Source organism: Lissotriton helveticus, chromosome 6 (assembly GCF_964261635.1).
Source record: "Lissotriton helveticus chromosome 6, aLisHel1.1, whole genome shotgun sequence".
Classification (NCBI taxonomy): Eukaryota; Metazoa; Chordata; class Amphibia; order Caudata; family Salamandridae; genus Lissotriton; species Lissotriton helveticus.
Genome location: NC_136067.1, coordinates 952,718,752 through 952,735,257, shown reverse-complemented (window position 1 = coordinate 952,735,257; position 16,506 = coordinate 952,718,752). Strand labels below are relative to the sequence as shown.

Sequence of the window (16,506 nt, the reverse complement as noted above, 5' to 3'; positions counted from 1 at the left end):
CATAGTGCACTTAATGCACAATTTTTTTAAAGGGACTTTTCTTCATGTCCTTGATAATCTGTATTATGTCATTTCTCTATTTGAGATGTTCTAGATAAGGAATTTAGGAGTACTTAATCATTGAGGAAAATATGTATTTGCACCATTAGACAATGCCACCATATGTAAAAACATCCATTTAGATAGAATTTTCATGCAGTTATTTACCCTTAGATGATGAAGGATATGCTCTCACACGGAAACCCAATTGAAAAGCCTAGAGACACTGTTTTGCCTACTGCCTTTATGTTTGAATTGCTTTTTGAAAATGACAGTGTATTCTAGACCAACATTGTCCCATGGCGTGTGGCCACTCCCTTGCAGATTGCAGGCCACCTGCTTGCAGTCCCCTTGTTAAAACCCATGAACTGTTTTTGTGCTTGATTTCAAGGAAACTAACAATTGTGTTACATTTCCTATATCACTAGGTTCTGCGGGATCTTCCAGAGTCAAAGGAAGAGTGATACCCTGCAGACCTGTGATCGAGACTAAGCCCACTCCCCATCAGTAACTACTACAGATGAATGACAGATTTCTTGGCTCTACAATTTCTGCAACCAGAAAGTCGCGAGGCTGAACAGCGATCATCAGCGTGCCGTCAATGGTACCTCCCAAGCAAGGCATTTGCTTCACCGGAAAGCGTTGCAGAGGAAAAGAGGAGCTGGCTCCTTGTTTGCCACAGAATGTTCTGTTTGTTTGAGCTTTGTACCTGTTATGTACTGGTAACCTCTGACAGTGTACAGTCCCTTGAGCCCTTGGCCCGAGTTTTGGCCACACACACACCTCTTTTCCCTTTGCTCCAGTGGAAAGGCAGTGCACCCAAGGATCCACGTTTGGAAAAAGGCACTACATTCTGGTGCCCATGAGAGAGCAGCTTGAGCGTCCTCTGACACTAAATAATGAGTGTTGGAGTCTGAAAGTGCTGCTGATCTTGAGAGGTTGTTTCTCAGTGGTGCTTGGATCTGCACGAGATGTTTTGTGCCCATGATCAATGAAGAGCACATCATTTGTAGTGTCTGCCACAAAGAAGAGACACTGGTGCACTGCCTTGAGACATTGAGACTTTGTGAATGAGCTATGAGTGTTTGCCAGGAGGGCACTCCAACTAAGTAGTACTTTTTCTCATGAAAAGGCCTAAATGAAGAGGCCCAACGCGAAGAAGACACCGGAAGCGGATTTGATGGACAATAGAAGTCTGCCAGAGAGGCTTTTTGAACAGACTCTGGGCATAGTTGGTTGCACAAGAGGTTTCCGTGTGATTGCATAGACTACGTATTAGGAGAATGATTTCATTGTTCTGCTGGCATTATTTTAAAGTAGTATTCTGTTTAGTAAAAGCAGAATAAAGTCCATTTTCTGTGAAAGAGTATCCCTTTTCACCTCAGAGCATTAATGAGGGTCACCACTGTTTCACTTGAACATATAATGAATTACAGAAATGCATAGGAAGACCTAAAATGTACAAGATAATTTTAGGATTTACTTTTGCTTAGGGTTGTGGAAAATTATGATTCATTTGTAATAGCGGTCACTACTTTGTCTATATGTTCTTAATGACGTGTTTTCTAGTGTTTTTTTAAACATGGCATTGTCTTTTATGGGTGGGATTGTTTTTTTCTGCCCAATTCACATCTGCACCCACCTCCCAAACCTATGTCTCTTCCTACTTCCACTTCTTTGCATCCTGTCCAGATTTTACCCGAACACGGATAGTTAGGAGATCAGAGTTTACTGATAATTCCTTTTGTACAGTTTCTGCATCAACACCAGTTAGTAGTTGAACATCACTGATTGTTGGGCGTGTGGTCTTGTACCACATACTTCAGATAGAGGCATTCCCTATTTTGGTCCTGCCATATATGGCCTTTGTTCTACTGCGTGTGCAAGGAGACCTGTCCCGAGAGAGTCACTAAGTATAGGATTATGCTTCAGCAACATCTTGAGGATTTTATAAATATAGAACTGGACTCAGACTAGCGTGAGTATAGGTTATTGCCTATGTAAGGGCAAAAGGGGCGTCTGTGGTACTGAAAATTCTGGACTCATGTAATAAACTTTGTCTTAGCATGACGATTTTTATATCAAAAGACCGAGAATGGCTACTACACTATGTACAAGCATCTTCGTCATATTCCAGTAACAATTTCACCTCGAAATTGTCATTTTCGTTCTGAACCCTTGGCTTCAATTTTGTGTACAGCAGCCATTTTGTGTGTTGCCCTTTACATAGGCTATAATACAGCTAAATTCGATTCCAAAGGCCACGTACACCTTGATTGACTTTTCCCTGACCTGGGCATGTTGGAACCATTGCCCCAGGCCGTACCTGTTTGGTCAGTTCCTCTCCCAGTGGCCGAGCAAGATAGCATCATGCCATAAACCTTTTCATCGCACACACACCCTGCCCTATCTTACTTTCATCTGTTCCTGTTCCTACCTCCACGAGCTATTTATGACATGAGCTGTGACCTTACTGTTTTGGGTTTATCCGGCCTTGTCAGTTAGAGAATGTATGCATTATGTGGACATTGTTTATGGCCTGGACTTATCTTGAAAGTGGGTTTTTGCATCTGTGTGCACGTTCTGGGAACGTACTTCAAAGCAGAAATGTGTGCCTAGGGCACAATACATGGTATAAAGGATCTGTGCTCAGACCATTCAGGAGGCTATCTCATTCAGTCGCTTTAGGTGTGACTGGGCGACGTAGCCTCACAATTAATTGTAATAAAGATGTCTTTCCATATTTCAGATTCTCTGTTGATTTCTTTGCTGCTTTTTAATGGACTACTTATTGGTAAGACCCCTGAGAAGGAGATTGGGGATTCCTAATACATCAGTCCAGGGGTCAGGTGCTCCATCCGGACCCAAAATCCTTGCGATAGCAGCCTTTCTCCTGAACACTGTGAGTTTAGTCATCTAAACATCTCACACGAATGTAGGAGAATCCTGTCCAAAGCTAGAGCAGACAGTACCAATATAACCTACAGGATGAAATGGAAGAGGTTTTGTCTGTGGTGTAAGAGACATAAATCAAGGTGCATTTGGCTGCGTTATCCCGCTACAGGAGGTCTTCATCAGGCCCTTCCTTATGGTCATCAAGGATCATCAAACAGTTTATGAAGGTATTATTCAGGGTCTTTCCTCCAGTAAAGCCTCCACCACCACTATGGAATCTCAATATAGTACTGTCACAATTGATGAAATCACCGTTTGAGCCGATATACAGAGCGGACCTTAAGTTCTTGTCCTGGAAAGTGGTTCTTCTCATTGCACTAACTTCAGCGAGAAGAGTAGGTGAACTGCAAGTGCTCACAATTCAGGAGCCTTTCCTACAGTTTCAGGGAGATAGAATGATTCTTAGGACTAATCCAAAATTCATTCCTAAGGTGTCAACTGATTTTCATCTGAATGAGCCGTTGGTGTTAAAACGTTTTTTTCCTCATCCGTCAACAGCAGCGGAAAGAGTGTTTCACTCACTAGACGTTCAAAGATGTATGAAGTTCTACTTAAAAGAAACTAAGAGCTTTCGCAAATCTTCTCAGCTCTTCGTCGCTTTCAGCGCACCAAGGAAAGGTTTCCCTTTATCTAAAAGGGGAATTGCCAGATGGATTTCCAGTGCAATTGTCTACTGTCATCAAGCTGCTGGAAAGCCTCTAAATGCATGAGTTCATGCTCATTCCACGAGGGCAGTGGCCACATCCACTGCACTATTTGGAGGAGTGCCAATCCACGATATCTGCAGAGCAGCAACCTGGGCATCTACGCACACCTTCACCAGGCACTACTGCTTGGAGGCAGCCGCAGAGTCGGATGTGGCGATGGGAGAGGCGGTACTGCGGAATATCATCCAGTAACGGTCAGCCTTCTTTCCATCCCTCCATCCGTAATTTCTCTTGTTTTACAAAGTCAGATTTTATATATATATATATATATATATATATATATATATATATATATATATATATTACCTACTGGCGGTCGCCAGTAGGTATATATAGTTAGGATTTTTTCTCTATGGGTTTTTTGAAAATTCTATGTCTAATAACTTTGGCGTTTGTGGACGGAATTGGCTGAAATTTTCAGGAAAATGGCACATTTTGTTTCTGAGCAGCCCTTGAAAATTTGGGGGGGGTTCGTCCAGTGGGGGCCGAGAAAAAAGGGGGGTCCCAAAACGTGTTTTTACCATTGAGTTTTCCATAGGGCGGTTGGCCTCACTTTTAGCCCGAACGGCTGAATGGATTTGCACGAAACTTGGCAAAATTGTAGGGACTGGTAGCCCGATGTGCCTTTTGTAGGTCTCAATATATGTGCTCCAGTGGATTTTGAGAAATTAACGTTTAAAAAAAGATATATATCTGTAACAGCGGACCGGGCAGCGGCCCAGGACGCGTACTTTTCGCGCAACGGAGCTTTGTGAAGCGAAGCTGATTGGTTCTCTGGCGTCTGTCAACATTCCAAACAGTCCGTAGCGGCCGCCATCTTGTCTCTCGGTAGGATCGAGAGACAAGAGGAGGCCAAAGCGAAGGGACAAATGACCATAAGGGGGAATAGTAGATCCTCGCTGACCCCCTAGGTTTGATGTGGAGGTTTTAAAAGGGCCCCGCGGGGCAAAAAAAAAAAATAATAATAATAATCGAACGGCTGAATGGATTTGCACGAAACTTGGCAAAATTGTAGGGACTGGTAGCCCGATGTGCCTTTGCTAGGTCTCAATATATGTGCTCCAGTGGATTTTGAGAAATTAACGTTAAAAAAAAGATATATATCTGTAACAGCGCTCCGCTTCGCGTACTTTTCGCGTAACGGAGCTTTGCAAAGCTGATTGGTTCTCCGGCGTCTGTAAACATTCCAAACAGTCCGTAGCGGCCGCCATCTTGTCTCTCGGTAGGATCGAGAGACAAGAGGAGGCCAAAGCGAAGGGGCAAATGACCATAAGGGTGCATAGTAGATCCTCCCTGACCCCCTAGGTTTGATGTGGAGGTTTTAAAAGGGCCCCGCGGGGCAAAAAAAAATAATAATAATAATAATCGAACGGCTGAATGGATTTGCACGAAACTTGGCAAAATTGTAGGGACTGGTAGCCCGATGTGCCTTTGCTAGGTCTCAATATATGTGCTCCAGTGGATTTTGAGAAATTAACGTTTAAAAAAAGATATATATCTGTAACAGCGGACCGGGCAGCGGCCCAGGACGCGTACTTTTCGCGCAACGGAGCTTTGTGAAGCGAAGCTGATTGGTTCTCTGGCGTCTGTCAACATTCCAAACAGTCCGTAGCGGCCGCCATCTTGTCTCTCGGTAGGATCGAGAGACAAGAGGAGGCCAAAGCGAAGGGACAAATGACCATAAGGGGGAATAGTAGATCCTCGCTGACCCCCTAGGTTTGATGTGGAGGTTTTAAAAGGGCCCCGCGGGGCAAAAAAAAAAAATTATAATAATAATCGAACGGCTGAATGGATTTGCACGAAACTTGGCAAAATTGTAGGGACTGGTAGCCCGATGTGCCTTTTGTAGGTCTCAATATATGTGCTCCAGTGGATTTTGAGAAATTAACGTTTAAAAAAAGATATATATCTGTAACAGCGGACCGGGCAGCGCTCTGGTTCGCGGACTTTTCGCGCAACGGAGCTTTGTGAAGCGAAGCTGATTGGTTCTCCGGCGTCTGTCAACATTCCAAACAGTCCGTAGCGGCCGCCATCTTGTCTCTCGGTAGGATCGAGAGACAAGAGGAGGCCAAAGCGAAGGGGCAAATGACCATAAGGGGGCATAGTAGATCCTCGCTGACCCGCTAGGTTTGATGTGGAGGTTTTAAAAGGGCCCCGCGGGGCAAAAAAAAAAAATAATAATAATAATCGAACGGCTGAATGGATTTGCACGAAACTTGGTAAAATATTAGGGACTGGTAGCCCGATGTGCCTTTGCTAGGTCTCAATACATGTGCTCCAGTGGATTTTGAGAAATTAACGTTCAAAAAAAGATATATATCTGTAACAGCGCTCCGCTTCGCGTAACGGAGGTTTGCGAAGCTGATTGGTCATTCTGTCACTGGGCTATAGTTGGGCTACATCTGGCTGATATTTGGGCTACATTTGTTTTTTTTGTCTCTGGCGGCCATCTTTGGGCTACATTGGGCTACATTGGGCTTCATTGGGCTTCATTGGGCTACATTGGGCTACATTTGGGCTCCAACATATATATAGGCCAATGTAGCCCAATATATATTTTTCAAAGTTAATTTTCGTAAAAACCACTGGAGCATATATCTTGAGACATAGCAAAGGCACATCGGGCTACCAGTCCCTACAATTTTGCCAAGTTTCGTGGAAATCCATTCAGCCGTTCGAGCTAAAAGTGAGTCCAACCGCCCTATGGAAATGAAGGAAATGAATGGGTAATTTGTAATTAGCAAATAGCTCATCGCAAACTAGGAATGGTAAAGAATCGCTATTTATTCCTTAAAGTTCGCTATTTAGGAAATGCAAAAAACTTTGATGATACATATGGCGGTTCATCTCTAACAAGATAAGAAGCATAGGGATAGATTTATGATGACTGGCGCATCACCAGGGATGTGTTAGTCATTCTGTGCCGCTGTTCCGTCACCTATGGTGTGCTGCATTTACAATGCGGCGCATCATGGGGCAAAAACAGCACAGATGCGTGATGTATCTGTGCCGTAAAGGTGGCGCATTGCTGGAGTTGTATCGCAAGTGTGATGAAGCTCCAGCAAGGGTCGGGGGTGCCCCTGTCGCAGGGTTTCTGTTCTCACACAGAACTGTGGACAGAGGATTGGAACCTCGGCGAATTAGGGTGCCCCAAAACTCACCTTAGTAATCAAAAACCCCTTAGCAAGCTAGGTACAGTGTCACATTGGATATAACAAACTCTCAATGTTTAGACAATCCAGAATATGAACTTATAGTACCTCAGGATACGTGGAACTCATGAACAGTCGGTCGTTATATATTTCTTAGAAACCAGAACATGGAGTTAAGAAGAACACATGTGTATTTGAAATGTTTATTTACTAATGCCGTCTTCTCAGGCGTAGTATCTTAGATAATACAAGTACACATATTATCAGTAGCAAAATTACCAGCATAGTTACTAGTACATAAAAAGCGAATGGTGACAGTATGTTAACATGCTGTAAATGAATAAGAGTTAGCAACACTTATAAGCAGCCACGGGCCGTGGAGGGAGTTACGGTGGGGCAGGGAGGCGGGGAGGGGGAGGGGCAGGGTGGAGAGGGCTCCACCCTGCCCCTCCCCCTCCCCGCCTCCCTGCCCCACCGTAACTCCCTCCACGGCCCGCGGCTGCTTATATCTCACCCTCCCTAATACACATATTATATTATTTGCTAAGAAGGTCTGTTTGTGTTGGTTTAGGGCGTGCCCATACTTTAGTGTCTTAGATTTGAAGGAATCACATCAGCATACACCAGCTCTCTCTTCATGTGAACCGCATCAACTGTTGTGTATGTGTGTTCGGCAAAGCAATATAAAACCCGCCTCATGCCCAGAATTGGCAGAAGCTGCACTTATGTTATGAGTATGAAGTCGTGGAGATCAGACCTCATAACAATTCTGTATCGTGTTGTTCTTGAAACTTCAGCACTCGCTGTACAGATATAGTTTAACAAGCAAAGCAGATAGTAGAGGAATAACATATTATTCTCATGTAAACCACGATGAACTACTAGGTTGAAAGCTAAAGCAACAACTAAGTGTCGTGTGCAGAAGTTGCAAAAAAGGAAAAATGGCGTTTAAACCGGTAATGAGCCCATGCTAACTTAACACGGTGTAAAGATATCCAGGACCTAGATGACACCTCCCCATGATCCGGAAACGAACTGAATAAGATAATAGAAGTGCCATCTCATGAGAGCAGATTGCAACTTTATATGTGGACGGTCCGCAAGGTAAAACATTAAAAACTAGGAAAATTTAATGCTAAAGAGAAATAAAACAGCCAAGTACTTTATCGAGTCTTAAGCCAATAGGCAAGCTAAATAATAAAAACTTGACAAATAAGTCAATGAATTGTCAATGAAATGCTAGTACTCAGCATATCAAACATGAAAAAGGTCTATGACATAACTGTGTATGCAAAATAAGCTGCAACAGCCTCCAATAGGAAGTCACCGTCTTCATCCGAAAAGAGTTCAGCCATCCAATTTAAAAGCGGAAAAGAACATACGTGCTCTCCCAGCACCGGATCCTCTATCACCATCAGAGGACAGCTCGGTGGGTTTTCAAGAAAGCTCTGTTCCAAGAAAGACTGTGTTGCCGCCAGTAAATTCCAGGGACCAATTAGTCCATGCATCAATGCCACAGCCATAATCCTTTCGCCAGGACAAACCAACTCGTGAGTAATGATAGGAGTCATCAGCTGATTAAAGTCGACGTCAGGAGAAACCGGTCCGCAGAGACACAAATCAATGGCCCAATCGAAATCACAGGTCAGGCAGTGAAATACAGGCTGGACACAGGTGAAGTAGGAGAATCGAAAAGATAATCCATATGCCGTGCTTAATATCGCCAACGGCATTGTGCCATAATATTCTAGCATGCGATTGCGGAACAGTGTCAGCAGCTGCAGGGCGGGAGCTTGCACAGGAGGGACATCCATATTTAAAAATGTAAAAAAGCACAAGAGCATCCGCTGGTAATGCAAGTAAAAATGGGAATCCACGAAGCACAGTGGAAAAAAATAGAATGAAAGAAAGCAGGGATGACTCCAAAGATTTTCTCAAATGAAGTCACGAGACCACTGGTAACAACTTTAAAAAAGTGCGCCAGGCCCTTTGTGGAGGACGCGTTAAAGATAGTCCGAACCATCTTGCTGAAATGGAAAGGCAAATCTGTATTGAAAAGGGTCTGCACCTCTGTACGGGTGTTCGCTATGTGAAGCACGAAAGTTTCATGGGCCTAACTCAAGGCCACCTCTCTCTGAGACAAAAGAGCTCTTATTCTTGCCATGCCGTTGAAATCTGCTCCCAAGGTTGGTATTTGTGGCCAGATTGAAAACTCCCTATGTTCATGTGTGGGAGGAAATAGAACATTTCTGCAGCAAATAACCCGTTCACTTACTGTTACGATAAAAGGAATACTTTTAATTAACCCAGAACAATCTTCATTATTGAGCATCAAATAACTACCATTTTCCAACAACTTGAACGTGGGGATGATAGCAGGAACTGGCGTGCCTTGCAACACGCAAGCCATATTTGGTCGGTGTTTGTTGCATGAACCGTGTAACTGTATGTGCCTACACATTAGTGAATGATCTGGCGTCTCAGTGCATTCCTCTCCATTCAGATAAACTTCTTGATCATCTTTGAAACATCTGTATGTGTATGGAAGCGACCAGACCTCATGAAGAAAAGCACTACCTAAAGGTTCATAACGACCTATTGGTATATATTTCATACAATTTGAAAACTTATATAAAGCAAAAGGCAGCGTTATTAAACCGTGGATAAGGCACGTTGCCAAAAAACCCGCAATCCTCTGCTGATGATGTCACTGAGCATGTCATGAATGATGTAATATGTGACATCATCAGCAGTGGATTACGGGTAATAGTATCTCTAGTTTACTCCCCTATAGCTGTCTTTCTTTTAACATAAGTGTCTGTTTCCTTCCCTTATACTTACTGTTCTTTTTAAAAAAAAAAATTTTTGGTTCACTTCCGGTTCGCGTACCGGCGAGCGAACTGGGAAGCGAACTACGAGAAATAGAGGTTGGCACAGTTCCAAATATTGTACCAATTTTTTAATAACGGGGAGGTAGTTCTGAAAAGAACTTTTTTTTTATTGTTTTTGTTGTTTTATATTTTTTTTATTATTTTTCTGAACATTTTTTTACTTTTTTTGAATTTTTCTGAACAGTTTTATATTTTTTGGGTTTTTCTTGCAGGGGGCAATGAAAACGATTCATTGTAAAGGGCTCAACAGGAGCAACAAAACAAAAAAAAAGTATTTATTATTTGGGGCGTTTCGTACAAACTTGCATATGATAGTCAATAGCTCTGTTGATCAGAGTGATGCTTCTTTCTCCGTAGCAAATGAATCCATTGCAATGTACGCAGACGTGTTTTACTTCATGAAATCTCGTTTGAATATTTGGCACCATCTTCCTGCCCTCTGGTCCCGTTACTTCCGGTACAACAGATCTTCTGGCCATAATAGGGAGATTATCTAGGTCGTTACGAAACTGTGCAGCACTGTAGTTGTTAGGATGCCACCTAGTCATATGGCGATGCATTGTGTAGTTTCCGAAACTGTATTTTTTGTGGGTCCCTCTGGACAGTCTATCTTGACATATAAGGCAAGTTACGTATCTTGCATTTACTTTTTTCTGACCTTTGGGAATTTTAAAAAATTGCCAAATGAAGTTTTCTTTCCGGTGAGACGTCCTGGGCTCCTCAGGCAAAAAGTGCCTCTCTTCGTGCTCGTCGTCCTGTTCCTCTTCTTCCTCTTCTTGCTGAATTATAACTTGAGCAGGTGGTCCACTCTTCCTTGGATGTGGTGGAGGTGGTGGGGAAGCACCAGCTGAAGCTACTAAAGAAGCCATTGCTCACTGGTAACAAAGGGTCTTTCTCTCACAATGATGAAAGTCAGAGTGAGGAAAGAAGGAGGGATTTTCATCATTTGGGAAAAACAATAGTTCTCAACCAATGAAAAGTGTTCATTTTAGATTATATGACCTAGTCTTACATCATTAGGAAACCAAAAGTGAAATGAACCAATGAAAAGTGTTATTACCAAGTCACATGACCTGCTGTGTTTACGTTAAGCGCTTTGCAGGGCCTCCCGGTTTGCTTCCAGAAACCTGTGCTTTGCGACTCGGTAAGCGTACCAGTTCGCTAACGTAGCACGTCATATGACGTATCACGCGACAACGCGAAACGTCATGCGGACGGGAGGCGTCACGATGTTGTTTTCTAACGCGGCAGTTGCGGTAAAGAAACGTTTACCGGCTCGCGGTCTATTTCGCGGCATCAAGGTCAGCTAACGGGAAGCTTCCCGATTCGCGAAGCGGGAACGAAGAAAAAAATATATAAAAAAAAAAAAAATTATTAATAAACATATAAAATATATTTTTGGATTTAAAGAAGAATACATTTTACAGCTACAGATATTAGCTGTTAAAAAACCAATGAAATTCACTGAAAAAACCATAGGTTATAGACCATATATAGTTAGGAATTAGCATTTACAAAACCTTGAAAATTCACTGAAAAAACCATAGGTTATAGACCATATATAGTTAGGAATTAGCATTCAGAAAACCTTATTTTACTCACACAAAACCATTGAAATTCCATATATAGTTAGTTGCACTAACTATATATCGCGCACCCGCAATCCACTGCTGATGATGTCACATATTACATCATTCATGACATGGTCAGTGACATCACTGATGACATCACTGATGACATCTTAAATGACATCACTGATGACATCACTGATGACATCTCAAATGACATCACTGATGACATCATGACACACCAATACCAGTTACTACATACGCACTCACTGATTCCTACGTCTACACACACATTCACTCATTCACCCATACAATCACTCATACATACAGTCACTCATTATTAAAACACTATCATATGCACTCATACACCTATGCAGACAGTCACACACTGCCACTCATCCATGGAGTTACTCACACACCAAGTCAGTCCTGTAAAGAATCAATCACACTTCCATTTCTTCATCTATACAGTTAAACACAGAACACCATACTTCAGTGACATCACTGATGACATCACTAATGACATCTGAAATGACATCACTGATGACATCTCAAATGACATCACTGATGACATCATGACACACCAATACCAGTTACTACATACGCACTCACTGATTCGTACGTCTACACACACATTCACTCATTCACCCATACAATTACTCATACATACAGTCAGTTATTATTAGAACACTATCATATGCACTCATACACCTAGTCAGTCCTGTGAAGAATCAATCACACTTCGATTTCCTCATCTATAGTTAAACACAGAACACCATACTTTTCACACATATACTAACACATACTTACTCTCTTATACAATCACTGATACAAGTACACATTGATATGCACAGCGTCACACACCTCCCAGCCAGCCACACACACACTCAGTCTTCCATCCATCCAGTCATTCTTCAATATGTAAAACGTATTTAAACTTTACAAAAACACACAGACACTAGATGATGTCATCAGTGATGTCATCAGTGATGTCACTGACCATGTCATTAATGATGTAATATGTGACATCATCAGCAGTGGATTGCGGGTGCGCGATATATAGTTAGTGCAACTAACTATATATGGAATTTCAATGGTTTTGTGTGAGTAAAATAAGGTTTTCTAAATGCTAATTCCTAACTATATATGGTCTATAACCTATGTTTTTTTCAGTGAATTTTCAAGGTTTTGTAAATGCTAATTCCTAACTATATATGGTCTATAACCTATGGTTTTTTCAGTGAATATATATATATATAGATAGATAGATAGATAGATAGATATATTGTATGGACTATAATTCAACATCCCAATTATAGTAATGCTGTATATAGAACGTATGTTATTACAAAAAGAGGTTCTGTATTCACCCTTTAATATGTATAGGAATACATTCAGTGTTACGCAAAGTGGTAATATTAAATATGGTGTGAGGTTGGTATAATTTCAGTCACAGTTTTTTTGACTCACGATGTAAATGCTTTTAGCACTTTTTTGATAGTAAGATAAAGTACGTTTAGACATTACTCATTTCCGAGAACAACAGGCATGTACAGAGTGTTTGGCTTACAGAAGCCTGTTTTGTTCTTTTTTGTGACTCCCCTGCACCTTCGCCGTGTGTGTCCTTCAGATCGTATTAAAGCTCAAAGACATTCACACTAACGTAGGGCATTGTGATGCGCGCTTTGCTGTTGGGAATAAAAATGGTGTTTGTACAGACAATTTACGAATAGAAGGCCCTTTTTGACCAAACTGTATCAGTGTGACACTTTCCTTATAGGAGATTAAATGCGTAACAAATCAGACCTCCCAGAGGAGAACAGAGAGGACCAATAGGATGCCCCTTTGATCCTCCTGGGAAGGTGCAGAGTAGACCAAGGAGGTCTACATCCTCCTCTGCAGAATCCAATACTTTTAGACAGTCAGTAGAGACCTCCATTTCTAGTAAGGGAGGGAACTCTTTGGATAGGGAATACCAAAGGCTTAAACTTGAGAAAGCTAGGCCTAGGCCCAGGAAAGAGCAGCTGTCCCTTGACAGAGAGTACCTAGAAGTCCAGAAGGCAATTAAGAAATTAGGACTAGAGTCCCATGGTGGCAGCAACAGTGTCCCTAGAGTTAAGTAACATTCCTTTGCTAATAGGAACCTGAGCAAGGTTGAACCTCCCTACCATGTTGGGGATGACATCCATAAATGGGCAACTGCTTTAGAGAGGGCCTGTAAAATTACATTTCAGATCAGAGTGTTCCTATGTTCAGTGTGTTTTTTCATTACATCACACATATTTTGTAAAATGGCAGAGTGTATACCTCTTTGTTAAAATGTTCAACCTGCACCTCAAAGCAGGGAATGCTCATTTTGAAAAAAAATCTCAATAAGTCAATACTTCAGTGTATTCAACCAATCCCTTATTTGATAGAAGGGGAATAGATTTGTATTTTATGTCATGCAGTAAAGCAGAACTGTACACTTTTCCAGGTCATTGCAGTACCTTCACAATCACATTCCACTACGTTTGACTATTTTTTTTTTTTTATAACTGTATACTATTTCCCTAAAGGATTACACCCAGGATGGAGAGTATATACTTCTTTTTTACTGCACACAGTCCCAATCTCTTCCTCTGAGATCACTGTGGAGGGTTTTTTGATGCATTTTTATAGAATGAGAATGTTCCAAGATGCTGCAAATTCAGTCTTCCAGAACTAGCAGACAGTTGCTTGCACCTTGCATCAATGCCATTGCCATCTTGGGAAAACAAGTGATGATGGGTGGGGTTCAGCATTCATGATGCCACCATGCTCTCTTGCAAACGAAACAGCTATCACATTTTGCATGCATGCCACTGCCTCTCTGGGAAACCAACTAACATGGGATTTCAGCATTCGGAACACCTATCAGCTTTGTGGTTGTGGTTGTGGCCGGACAACTGACACTTCCCACCAACAACCAGGTGAGCAAAACCTCTGGTCACCACGAGGGTGAGTCGTGATATGCATTGGTGGCACAGAAAGCTGTTTCTTTTCCTTCACATGACTTCTTCCTTCCAGAAAACCCTGCTTTACATACATCATTTCATGGTATCCCTTTCTCAGGAGCCGGTCACAGTTATGTATGCACAAACATGTGCTTGTGGTCACTGTTAGCATCATTTAAGGTGAAGTGCATGCCTGGGTGGGGTGCTGCACTTAAATGGAATTGCAAACACCATCTAAAATCTTTATCAAATTATCTTCAACATATATTTCCTGCACCACAGGATCTTGTCACCACACGTAGAAGTAATATTTTATGGAAGCGGGAAAAAAGAATAGGAGATCAAAAGGGAAACAATAAAATAAAAGCTTGTGGACAGCCGCAGCGTTGGTTGGGCCTTCAATAGCTGGTCCTAGACTGCTTTGGATAAGGTCATGGAAACTAGACTCCACTCAGTGAGATCTACTTAAAAAAATTACATTTTAGAGGATCAAAATTATTTGGTAATGAACTTGATGACATTGTGCAAAAAGCATTGGAAGAGTAAAACATTCTCAAACCTTTTAAGATGGGGTCTAGAAAGTAGGTCTTTAAGTTGAAGCGTCCTCTCCAAAATCTTCAGGACAAGAGTCCCTTTCGAGGCCAGGCTATGTTTGCTCAGGTCGCCCTATGAGGACTGGACCAGGTAAGCAGGAGGTGACCTCCCTATGCAGTCTGTGTCACTTATTTGTATCAGCCACTACAGTCCTATGCCCTAGGGTGTCTGAGGAAGAGGTATCCTGCCTCACGGACCTGGAAGGCAGAGGTCCTCCGGCAGAGGTGCATATATAGACACTAGAACGTCCCAGGGAGAAAAGCAGCTCCCTCCCACGAGGTTAGGACTGGAACAGTGCTTCCGTAGAGCTGCAGACACTTCAAATACATTTCAAAGTGGAATACTCTTCTTAAACAGTTTCCATTGATTTCAGGCTGAAAATGAATGAGTAGGAGTAAAATAAAGTGCTGCAAAAATGCCGCTAAATTTCCTTATTGGTGCCGCTAAATTTGCTAATCCATGCCTCTATATCCTGGGAGGTCTGACTGAGTGCAGATGACGGAGGTCACTCCGGAAGGCGGGCTAACGCCAGACGAGGGAGAGAGGCACAGCAAACAGCAAAAAGTGGAGAACACGGAACTTGAGCTGTCCACTGCCTGTCAGGAGTAGATTTCTCCAAGGTTCTAGCTATATCTAAGGTTTCTACCTTACATCTCCCCTATTTCTCTGCCTCTGCGGAACAGCCAGTGAGAGTAGAATGTTAGTGTGAATGTGATGTCATTGGAATGTTTGGCATGCTGTGACTGGTACTATCAGTTGCATCCTGGGCTGAGCAGCAGAAAAGAGGCTGCTCCTGGTGGGGTCTTGATTACATCTTTACAGGAAAATAAATCTGAACATCTAAAATCAATAAACTTATCATCTGTAAACTAACCAAGACTACTGGAACACCTTACTACGACACAACAGTTCTATTTTATCTCTCTCTACTAATCAGGAAGAAATCCGCTGGAAAAATGGTCACCCCACAGGATGTGCTAGATCTGTTTGGGGACTGCAGTCGTGTCCAAAAGGAAGTGAAGAGCGCACACTGCAGTTGTATTGAAAGCAAGTTTAATTCTTACAGCAGACCACAGCAGTGGAGATACGCTTATGAACAAACTGCAGGAAACCAACTGCCAAATAGTACATTCTTAACAAATTATGACGGCACAGGCTGGCACAAGAACAGCTCTTTCAAAGCGTGTGCCACAGGTACCTTGCACACAATACTACAGAAATCTATTCACAGGTAAATAGCTTGAATACCTTTTAGAGCACACAGCAGTTATTGGCTGGTTTATCCACACAGTTGGATAAAAAGATGCTGACTTGTTCCATCCTGCTGCAGCAGTGCATATTACATTTCTGACAGGGATATTTGCACCGAAAGTGCCCATTCAATTTCTATCTCTAGAATATTTATTATTATTTTTTTTAAATATGTTTATTGAGTTTTTAATCAAACGAGGCGGACATATGTATTTGCATGGAATACATTCATTGATGCACAATCTTAATAAAGCATTACATATGCACATATCAGAAACATTTATAAGCACATGAATGCCTTTCTAGACGGTTAACCTGGTCATAGGTATTCCTACAGAGTTCTGTTTGTTTGAAATATTTTGCGTGCATAAATC

At 42.1% G+C, this 16,506-nt stretch overlaps 1 protein-coding gene across 5 annotated transcripts in view; it reads left to right on the top strand.

Annotated features, from left to right (window-relative positions):
- LOC144763221 (potassium/sodium hyperpolarization-activated cyclic nucleotide-gated channel 4-like) overlaps positions 1-16,506 on the top strand; it is a 1,875,862-nt gene that overhangs the window by 760,418 nt on the left and 1,098,938 nt on the right. The window lies entirely within an intron of this gene.